This window comes from Elephantulus edwardii, unplaced genomic scaffold (genome assembly GCF_000299155.1).
Source record: "Elephantulus edwardii isolate Elephantulus edwardi_28Jun2011 unplaced genomic scaffold, EleEdw1.0 scaffold00095, whole genome shotgun sequence".
NCBI lineage: Eukaryota > Metazoa > Chordata > Mammalia > Macroscelidea > Macroscelididae > Elephantulus > Elephantulus edwardii.
In genome coordinates, this window is record NW_006399845.1 from 10748009 (window position 1) to 10759902 (window position 11894).

Consider the following 11894-nt stretch of genomic DNA (forward strand, 5'->3'; position numbering starts at 1 on the left):
AATAGGGATGGGAGTGTCAGAGACAGTGCGATTGGCACAGGACAGAGGGGAGTTTAGGGCTGTTGTACATAGGGTCGCTATGAGTCGCAAGTGACTCGACGGCACATAACAACAACAACAACGCCATCAACAGTGAATAAGGGTTTCCGTTTCCCTGCAACTTTGCCAGCATTTGTTGTCTGCTGCTTTGCTGAGTTTTGGTATTCGTACTGGAGTGAGATGATATCTCATAGTTGTTTTGATTTGCATCTCTCTTAGAGCTTGGGATTTTGAGCACTTCTTCATGTGTTTGTTCACCATCTGAATGTCTTCTTTGGTCAAAGGGATATCTTTAGAACAAAACCCAAGAATGAAAGTCAACAAACTGAAATTAACATGTTGTTGTTGTTGTTGTTGTTGTTGTTGATTGCTTTTGAGTCGAGCACAACTCATAGCAACCCTATGAACAAGAGGGCTGAAGCCCCTCTATCAAAGTTTATAGAGTTTCTGGAGGCATGTTATTTAGGAAGTGGATGTCGCTCTTGCTTCCAAACCTATCATAGTATATTATTGTTGTTATGTGCCATTGAGTCGTCTGCGATGTATGGCGACCCTACGTACAGCAGCTCTGAACCCTTCCCTGTCCTGAGCCAATCTCACTAATTCTGGCACACAAACCCCCATCACCCCAGTTATTGTATCAGTCCATCTCATTGGGGTCTCCCTCTCCTGTGCTGCCCATCCATCTTCTGAGTATGATGTGCTTCTCCAAGGACTGATTTCTCCTGGCCACATGCCCAAAGTAAATGAGGCAGAGCTTCAAAATTCTAGCCTCCAGGGAGCAGAGACTTGGTTTCACCCTCCCTAAGACAGATCAATTTGTTTTCTTGGAAGTTCATTTTCTTCATAACATTATTCAGACACTGACTCAGACATAGAAATAAACAACAAACTGACAAACCTCAAAAATACAGAACTAGAGATACTAGCTTGCAATTGAGGAAGGGCAACTAAAGTGCAAAAAGAGAGAATAAGAAGTGAACTTGGAGAACTTCTAAATGGAGAGGAAGTCAAAGTGATTTCAAGATAGAATGAAATTTCATATGACCTAGCTATTCAACTACTTGGAATATACTCTGAGAAAATGAGAACTGAGGCACAAATAGAGATTTGTGTATCAATGTTCACAACAGCATTTTCCACCATTGCAAGAACATGGAAACAGCCCAAATGTCCAACTACAATCACATTGATTGAGAAATTATAGTACATTCACACGATGGAATACTACAGAGTGCACAGAAGCAATGATTTTGAAAATCACAACCTAACTTGGGAGGGACTGGAGAACATTATGCTAAGTGAAGTAACTCAGTCCCAGAAGGACAAATACTATGTTAGACCATTATTGTAGAATGAGTATGAGGATTGGCACCAGCAGCCAGGAAATTAAAAAGACGGATTGCGATGAGAAAGTCGGCTGTCAGGGACCTCTCTAAAGTAGGGTGGGAGAAGAAGGGTGATGATAGGCAGGGGTGGGGTTGGGTGGGGTCATGCGGGGTGGTTAAACCTAGGGTTGCACAATTTAATGGGTGGAGGGAGGGGTGGGTAAAGAGGATGGATCGGGTGTGAAAAACAATGTATGTGAGCTTTTTAAACAAACCAGTATATAACAAAAAATTTATTTCAAGAAAAAAAAAGTGTGAACTAAGCTAGACTTGGGAGTAAAAGTACATTATAATAAATATTATTTAATATTTTTATCAAAAGAAAAAAGGGAAGTTATAAAAACTTAGGAAACACAGAAACAACAGCAAAGAAAGAAATAAGAAAAAAATAAGAAAATAATAACAAAAACTCAGCGCATAAAAGCAGATGGAACACAGAAATCAGCCTGTTAGCATGTGGTGAGTGTCCTGGCTTTGGTCTCCCTTGCATGGTCAAAAATTGAACCAGATTAGAGACAACAGTAAGTGGGCTCCCCAGAGACACCAGAGTGTAGAGCAATTTCAGTGGCTCTGAAGAACCTTTGTTGGTGTTGCAACATGTGTGGCTGTGAAAAGAGCCTTTGCTTACTTGCTAAAAGTAGTAGTCTTGTAGTATCTAACCAGTTTATTAGAAGGTAGAAACAGTGCATTTCAGAGTGAGGAACTCTGGAAGAGGTCATTCTCCACAGAAGGGAAAATGGAAAGATGATGAGTTACGAGGGGGTTAAGTTTATATATATATATATATATATATATATAGTAGGTTTATATAGTCTTTTGGGGTGAGTTTTACGTAAATGAAGGACAGTAACATTGAAACCAATGTTGGTGGATGTTCTCACTCTGGTTCGTTGGTCTTAGTCTTGAGCACTTAGGCTGCTTCCTTACCACGCACATCTCTTTCCTTAGAACATAAGGCATGTATATTTCTTAGATTGGATATTTAGGCTCCAGAAACCATATGACATTCACCCTCCATTGTCCCAGGATGGATATTCCACCTTCCCTTGTTTTCCTATTTCTTTTCTCCTATCTGTATCTGCCCTAAACTTTCCTCCAACCTCACCTCACCAATTTTGCCTAACAAGCCCACAAAAAAGTACAGCAAAATAACAGCAATAAAACCAAACATCTTGGTAATGACACTGAACATGAATTAATTAAATATACTAGTAAAGAGAAAGAGAGTAGCAGGTGGATAAGACAACATGACACATCAATATGCTGTCTACAAGAGACACTCATTGGACACAAGGACAAAAGATCAAAATCCAAAAGGTGTAGGAAAAAATATCAAGCAAATGGCAATCAACAAAGAACAGGATTGGCAGTATTAATTTCTGATAAAATAGACTCTCAAACTCATTACTGTTGAGTTGGAACAGAATCATAGTTGTTCCTCCAGTAAGTTTCCAGTGTTCTGAATTGCACAGGAGGAAATTGCACATCTTTCTCTTGCAGAGCCACTGGTGAATTTGAACCACCACAGATGTGTGACCTTTGGGTTAGCAGTGCAACTCTGTTCACATGAAGTCACAAGAGCACCCTGTTAGGACAAGGAAAGGCATAATATAGTGATCAAAAGGTCACAATTTTGAACAAGAAGTCATAACTATAAATAATATATGTTGCTATGATTACATGCCATCAAGTCACTTGTGACTCATAGCAATCCTACATACAATAGCTCTATACCCTGCTCAGTCCTGTGTCAGTCTTATTGTCTCTCACATACCTCCAGTCATTACTCCAGTCACTGAATCAATCTACTTCATAGAAGGTCTTCCTCTCTTGTGCTGTCCCTCTACCCTCCCAAGCACGACATCCCTCTCCAAGGACTGGTCCTTCCTTGCAACAAGTCCAAAGTATGTCAAACGAAGCTGCAGAATCCTTGCCTCCAAGGAGCAGCCTGGTTTCACCCTCTCTAACACGAACTTGTTTGTTTTCCAAGGCATCCTTGGTATATTCAGTACTCTTCTCAAGCACCACAGCTCAAAGGCATAAATTTTCCTTCTAGCAGCATCAATTCTCCCTCTAGCATCCCTAGTGATTGTCCAGCTTTCTAATGCATAGTAACGTAATTGCAAAGACCATGGCCTGAATCAGGTACACCTTTGTCTCCAGACTGCCCAGACTCTTCAGTACTTTGGAGAGGTTTCTGACAGCAGACTTTCCCAATGCAATTTGTCTTTTGATTTTCTGGGTGCTGGTACCAAGAGTGTTGATTGTGGAGTCAAGCAAACTAAAGCTGTTAACAATTTCAATCTCTTCACCATCTATAATGATGCTGCCAATTAGCCCAGTGGTGAGAATCTTTATTTTCTCAATACTGTGCTTCAATCCATATTGAAGGCTGTAGTCCTTGACCTTCGGGAGCATGCGCTTCAGGTCCTCCTCAGTTTCAACAAGCAGGGTTGTGCCATCTGCATAATGCAGATTGTTGATGAGTCTTCCTCTAATCCTGATGCTACATTCTTTCTCATACAGCGAAGCCTCCTGGATAATCTGTCCTGATATAGATTGAAAAGGTATGGAGATAGGACACATCCCTGGCATACACCCTTCCCGATTTTGAACCATGCAATGTTTCCTTGCTCTGTTCTGATAACTGCCTCCTGGTCCAAGTATAGGTTTCATATAAACATTATTAAGTGTTCTGGTATTCCCATTCTATTCAGAGTCAGCCAGTTTGTTGTAATCCACACAGTCAAATGCCTTTGCATAGTCAATGAAACACAGACATTCCCCTGGTACTCTCTGCTTTTAGCCAAGCTCCATCTAGAATTTGCTATAATATCCCTAATACCACAACCTCTTTTAAACCCAGCCTGGACTTCTGGCAGTTCTCTGCTGATGTGCTGTCCAGTCGTTTTAAGATAATCTTCAGCAGGATCTTGTTTGCATGTGATATAAATGATATTGTTCGATAATTTCCGTACTCTGTCGGGTCACCTTTCTTTGGAATGGTGAATAGGTACTCAACAACAGAACTGTGAAGGAGCTCTGGTGGCCTAGTGGCAAGTAGCAGCACTGCAATTCCGAAGATGTGCAGTTTGAATCCACCAGATGCTCCTCTGGAGAAGGAGGGGTAATCTCCTCCTTTGCCAGTCGGATTCGACTCAATGGTACAAAACAAGAGGAGAGAGAGAGAGAGAGAGAGAGAGAGAGAGAGAGAGAGAGAGAGAGAGAAAGTGAGTGTGAGTGTTTAGGGAGCTCTGGTGGCAAGAAGCTGTACTGCAATTGCAATCCTGGAGGCATGGTTTGAATTCACCAGACGCTTCGCTGGATGAGGGTCAATCTCCTCCTGTGCCAGTCGGATCTGAATCCGATTCGATAGTACACAACAATTAAAACACCTCCCTCAAAATACAAGACAAAATTTAGAATTGTAAGATATATAGATCATTTAGAACAGATTCAAAGAGAGAAAAAGAAAATACAACTCCACCACAATAATGTTGTTGTTGTTGTTAAGTGCCGTCGAGTCGCCTGCGACTCATGGCAACCCTATGTACAACAGCTCTAAATTCTGCTCTGTCCTGTGCTAATCTCATTGTCTTTGACACACTCATCACGATTGCCCCAGTCACTGAATCAATCCACCTCCCAGAGGGCCGTCCCCTCCTGCGCCTGCCCTCCGCCCTCCCAAGCATGACGTCCTTCTCCAAGGACCGGTCTCTCCTTATAACATGACCAAAGTATGTCAGACAAAGCCTCAGAATCCTTGCCTTCAAGGAGCGGCCCGGTTTAACCCTCTCCAGGATGAATCTGTTTGTTTTCTTAGCAGTCCATGGTACACTCAACACCCTTCTCCAACACCAAAGCTCAAAAGCATCAATTCTCCTTCTATCCTCCCTAGTCATTGTCCAACTCTCTGATGCATAGCAAGTGATTGCAAAGACCATGGCCTGTACCAGACACACCTTAGTCTCCAGAGACACACTGTTGCTCTTGAGTACTTTAGAGAGGTCCCTAACAGCAGACTTTCCCATCGCAATAGGTTATTTAATTTCCTGGCTGCTGGTGCCAAGAGTGTTGATTATGGAGCCAAGCAGACTAAAGCTGTAAGCAATCTCAATGTCTTCACCATCCATTCTGATGCTGCCAATTGGTCCAGTGGTGAGAATCTTTGCCTTCTTGACATTGACCCTCAATCCATATTGAAGGCTGCAGTCCCTGACCCCTCAGCAGCAAGCACTTCAGGTCCTCCTCAGTTTCAGCAAGCAGAGTTGTGTCATCTGTATAATGCAGATTGTTGATAGATCTTCCACCAATTCTGATGCCGCATTTCTCCTCATAGAGCCCAGCCTCCTGGATGATCTGTTCTGCATACAGGTTGAAAAGTTATGGAGACAGGACACATCCCTGGTGTAAGCCCTTCCTAATTTTGGAAGAAGGTTTGGCCATCCACTTGCAAAATAGCAGGATTCTGAAAACCCTATGTACAATAGAACACACATAGAATGACAGAAAGGGCAACTGAGTATGGAAATACAAAGGAAGCAGAACAGTTGTAAGCAGACACTAGTAATTGGAACATGGAATGTGAGAACCATGAATGTAGGAAAATTAGATATTGTTAAGGGGGAAATGGAACACATAAATATTTACATACTAGGCATTGGTGAGATGAGATGGACCGGCATTGGGCATTTTGAATTGGATGATCATATGATATACTACTCCGGAGTTGAAAAGGTGAGGAAAAATTGGGTTGCTTTCATAGTTAAAAAAGCCATTTCTAGATCTGTCTTGAAGTACAATATTGTGAGTGACAGGATAATATCCATACACATACAAGGAAGTCCAGTGAATTCCACTATCATTCAGATATATGCACCAACAACCAGAGAAAAAGAAGAGGAAATAGAAAATTTCTACCAACGTTTATAGTCAGATTTCAATCGAACATGCAATCAAGATGCATTGATACTAATGGGTGACTGGAATGCAAAAGTTGAGAACAGAGAAGACTCAGTAGTTGGAACACATGTACTCAGAGACAAATGGAGCTGGAGATAGAATGATTGAATTTTGCACAATCAATGACTTATTCATAGCAAACACATTTTTTAAGAGACATAAATGCAGGTTATACACATGGATCTCACCTGACGGTATGCATAGGAATCAGATCAATTACATCTGCAGAAAGAACCGTTGGAAGAGCTCAATATCAGTTGTGAAAACTAGGCCAGGAGCTGACTGGAACAGACCACCAACTACTCATATGCAAGTTCAAGCTGGAGCTGAGGAAAATGAACTTGAATCCATGGGAACCAAAATATAACTTTGAGTCTATCCCACCTGAATTTCAGAACCATCTCAAGAACAGGTTTGAGGCCTTGAACACTAATGAGCAAAGACCAAATGAGTTGTGGGAGGATATCAAGGGTATCATCCAAGAAGAGTGCAGACGTTCATTACAAAAACAGAAGAGGAAGAAAAGACTAAAGTGGATGTCAGAAGAAACTCTGAATATTGCACTGGAGTGCAGAGAAGCCAAAGCACAAGGAAGAATTCAAGATACAAAAGAGCTGAACAGAAGATTTCAAAAGGTAGCACAGGATGACAAAATAAAGTATTACAATGAAATGTGCAAGGAGTTGGAGTCAGAAAACCAAAAGGGTCGAACTTGTTCAGCATTTATTAAGCTCAAGGAACTGAAGAACAAATTCAAACTTTGAGTTGTTATAATCAAGGATGCTTTAGGCAGAGTACTAAACGATCCAGGAGGTATCAAAAGAAGATGGAAAGAATATACTGAGTCATTGTATTGAAAGGAATTGGCAGACACAGAAGAATTTAATGAAACAACATATGAGCAAGAGCCTAAGGTGATGAAGGAAGAAGTTCAAGCTGCTTTGAGGGAAATAGCAAAAAAATAACGTCCCAGGAATAGAGGGTATAACAATTGACATATTTCAGCTAACAGATGCTGCCCTGGATGTGCTCACCAAGTTGTGTCAAGAAAGCTGGAGAAAAAAAGAAAAGAAAGCTGGAGAACAACCCCTTGGCCAATTGACTGGAAGAGATCTATATTTGTTCCCATTCCAAAGAAAGGTGACTCAACAGAGTGTGGAAACTATAGAACAATATCATTGATTTCACATGCAAGCAAGATTCTGCTAAGATTATCCAAAAATGACTGGAACAGCACATCAGCAGAGAACTGCCAGAAGTCCAGGCTGGGTTTAGAAGGGGTCGTGGTACTAGGGATATTGTAGCTAATGTTAGATGGATCTTGGCTGAAAGCAGGGAGTACCAGAGGAATATCTATCTGTGTTTCATTGATTATGCAAAGGCATCTGACTGTGTGGATCACAACAAACTGTGGCTGACTCTGAGAAGAATGGGAATCCCAGAACACTTGATTGTACTAATGCAAAACTTATACTTTAACCAACAGGCAGTCGTCAGAACAGAGCAAGGAAACCCAACAATAATAGAAGACTTTAATACAGTATTTTTGTGGCTGGACAGAATGACCAGAAAGAAACTCAACAAAGATTCAGAAGAACTGAACAAAATCATTAAGCAACTGGATCTTAGAGACATACAGAACACTTTATCCAATCAGAACTCAAAATATACTGTTCTCCACTGCTCGTGGAGCATTCTCCAGAACAGAACATGTGTTAGGTCACAAAGTAAAAGCTCAATAAATTAAAATATAAAATAGAAATGTTAAAAATTATATTCTCAGCTCATGCTGCTATAAAATGAGAAATCAGTAACCAGGACATCCAGCAGGGTGGGGAATCAAGTGCATGGAAATTAAATAATACCCTGCTTGAATACTACCGAGTAATAAAAGAAATTTTAAAAAATTTACTGATGAAATTAAAACACAACATAACAAAAATCTTTGGGACACAGAAAAGCAGTACGCAGAGATCAATTTATAACAGTAAACACAGACATCAAAAAAGAAGAAAGACTCAAAATCAGTAGTACCTTAACCTAACATTAATAATTTAAAAATAACAGCAAAACCTACCGTCTCTAGAAGAAAGGAAACAATAAATATTAGAGTAGGAATAAATGAAACAGAAGAAATAGTAGAAAGAATGAAATAGACTAGAAGATAGGTCTTTAAAAGATTAATAAAATCAACTGGCAAATCTAACAAAGGCAAAGAGAGAAGCAGCAAATAAAATGAATAAGAAATGAAAAGGGTGATGTGACCCAGAGCTGACTAAAAGAAAAAGGGTAACAACAGACTACTACAAAGGAAATAATCTGAAAACCTAAAGGAAATAGATACATTTTTAGTAACTTTTTGGCAATGTAAACAAATGCAGAAAGACTTAGAAAATTAGGAAAAAAAAACTCATCATAAAAGAAGAAATTGAACAGACTCTCAACCAAAAGAACCCTGGCCCAGATGACTTCACAGGCAAATTCTATCAAGCATTCAGAGAGGAGATGACTAATTCTTCTCAAATTATTTCAGAATATAAAAAAAGAGAGAATACTCCATAATTTGTTTTATGAAGCAAATATAACCTTAATACCAAAGCTTGACAAAAATACCTCTGAGAAAGAAAATTGTAAACCAGAATAGCTTATGAACATAAGTATAAGAAACCTTAACAAACTTCTAGTTGATAGACTATTATATCATATTTTTAAAGCTTTCTTCATGATCAAGTGGGATTAACACTAGATAACTAAGGGGAGTTCAACATTAGAAAAAAAGTGTTATCTGTTACATCAGTAAAGCAAAGGAAAAGAACATATGATTATCTCAATTGATACAGAATACAGAAAAGTATTTGACAAAACTTAACAGAAGCTGTGCTGCAACCCCAAAGGTGTTCGAGGACACCAATTGCTCCATGGGAGAAGGATGTACAATCTCCTCCTGTGCAATTAACCATCTCTGAAAACCTGCTGGAGGATCAGCTGTCAGTTGGTTCAGATTTTATGCCCACCATCACCATCCTATAAAAATGTTTTTAAAAATAGGAATAGCCACTGACAAAGGAGATTAGTCACAACTGGCTTTGACAAACACTGTGACAATTGGACAATTAAAACAGACATTCAAGGGGGGGGGAAAGAATGAACTGGGGAGGAGGGTAGAGAAAATAGTGCAGCAATGAATGAATGAAAACCCAAAATCTCTATAAATGTTGATTAAAATGAATTTTTTAAAAGTTTAAAATAAAAAAAAGGGAAAAATAGGAATAGCAATATTGAATTGGAAGTCTTAGTGATAGCAATAAGAGAAAGAAATAAGAGGTATCCAAATTGGGAAAGAGGTAAAATTTTCTCTCTATGTAGATGATATGATAGCATACCTAGAAAACCCTAAAGACTCAGCAAGGAATCTATTGGACACAGTGGACCAATTCAGCAAAGTAGCAGGATACAAGATCAACATGCAAAAATCAGTTGGATTTCTCTACAGTGACAAAGAGAATACAGAGCCAGAGCTAAGAAAAACAATACCTTTCACAATAGCTAATCACAAGATTAAATACTTGGGGATAAATCTAACCAGAAGCACAAAGGATCTATTCAGAGAAAACTACAAAACATTACTACAAGAAACAAAAAGAGACCTGGAGAAGTGGAAGAATATCCATTGCTCATAGATAGGAAGACTCACTCAATATTGTGAAAATGGCAATACTACCAAAGGCAATTTACATGTTCAATGCAATCTCAATACAAATACCAATCTCATTCTTCAATGAGATGGAAAAGGTAATCTCCAGTTTCATTTGGAATGGAAAGAAGCCCCGAATAAGCAGAGCACTCCTTAAAAATAGAAAAAAGGTAGGAGGCCTCTCACTCCCTGATTTCAAATCCTACTACACTGCCATGGTGGTTAAGACAGCATGGTACTGGTACAATGACAGACACATAGATCAGTAGAATAGAATTGAGAACCTGGAAATCAGCCCATCTACCTATGGTCAACTGATTTTTGACAAGGAGATAAAATTAGTTAAGTGGGAAAACAACAATCTTTTTAATAAGTGGTGTTGGCAAAATTGGAAAACTAGCTGCAGAAGACTCAAGCAAGATCCACACCTCACTCCATATACAAAAGCCAACTGAAGATGGATCATGGACCTAAGACTAAAACCAAGGTCTATAAACTTCATTAAAGAAAAGCTTGGAAGAACTCTAGTAGTCCTAAACCACAAAATAAATAGTCTTCCAAGTATCCTGAAAAATCTACAACCAGGAGAAGATAAAAATAGATGAATGGGACCTTCTTTTTTTTTTTTTTTTTTTTTTTTTAGAACTTAATTCACTTTATTTGTTATAGAAAATCCACTATGTGGTGGCCACAGCTGGAGCCTGAGTCCTCTGCACGGAGACTCTGGTGTGATCTGTGTGATCTCTGAATTCTTGGTAGGGAGATTTAGTGAACACCGTCTCTTTCCACAGATCTGGGGTCAAATAGCTGTAGGTCTTTGAGATGGCATTAAAGGTGGCCTTAGCGAAGTTGCCCAGGGTAGCTGTGCAGCCTCTGACTGAGGTGTAACAGTCATCAATTCCAGCCATCATCAACAGCTTTTTGGGCACAGGGGCCGAGACGATTCCAGTGCCTCGGGGTGCAGGGATCAGACACACCAACACAGAGCCACAGCGCCCAGTCAACTTGCAGGGGATGGTGTGAGGCTTGCCATTCTTGTTCCCCCAGTAACCACGCCGCACAGGGACAATGGAGAGCTTGGCTAGGATGATGGCCCCACGGATGGCAGTAGCCACCTCCTTGGAGCACTTGACGCCCAAGCCAACATGGCCATTATAGTCTCCGATGGGGACAAAGGCCTTGAACCTGGTCCGCTGGCCAGCACGTGTCTGCTTCTGCACTGGCATCATTTTCAACACTTCATCCTTGAGGGACACGCCCAGGAAGACGTCGATGATCTCAGACTCCTTGATGGGCAGGGAGAAGAGATACATCTCCTCCAATGATTTGATCTTCATATCTTTCACCAAGCGGCCTAGTTTGGTGACGGGGAGCCACTCCTTGTCCTCGGCTTTGCCTCCTTGAGCTCCGTGGCCCCTCCCACGGCCCTGTCCATGGCCAGGGCCCCGGGCCCCGTAGACCGCTACCGAAGCCTCCACGGTAACAGCTGCGGACTCCCATCCCAGGGCCCCCAGGTCCTCCAGGCCCTCCTGCTGCACCTGCGTCATCGCCATTTGGTGTTTTCTCAGAGAAGGAATGGGACCTTTTAAGATTCAAATCCCCATGCGCATCCAAAAACTTCTCCAACAGGGTAAAAAGGGAAGCCACAGACTGGGAAAAAGTATTTGGTAATGACATGTCAGATAAGGGACTTATATCTAGAGTTTATAAAATACTTGAGCACCACAACAAGACAAAGGTAAATTATCCAATAGAAAAATAGGCACAGGATATGAACAGACGCTTCACCAAAGAAAACATTCAGATGGCCA

General features: G+C 40.6%; 1 pseudogene; it reads right to left on the bottom strand.

Moving 5' to 3' along the window:
* The window catches only part of LOC102870976, a 42070-nt pseudogene extending 30440 nt beyond the window's left edge, over window positions 1–11630 (bottom strand).
* Between the last annotated feature and the right edge of the window lie 264 nt (window positions 11631–11894).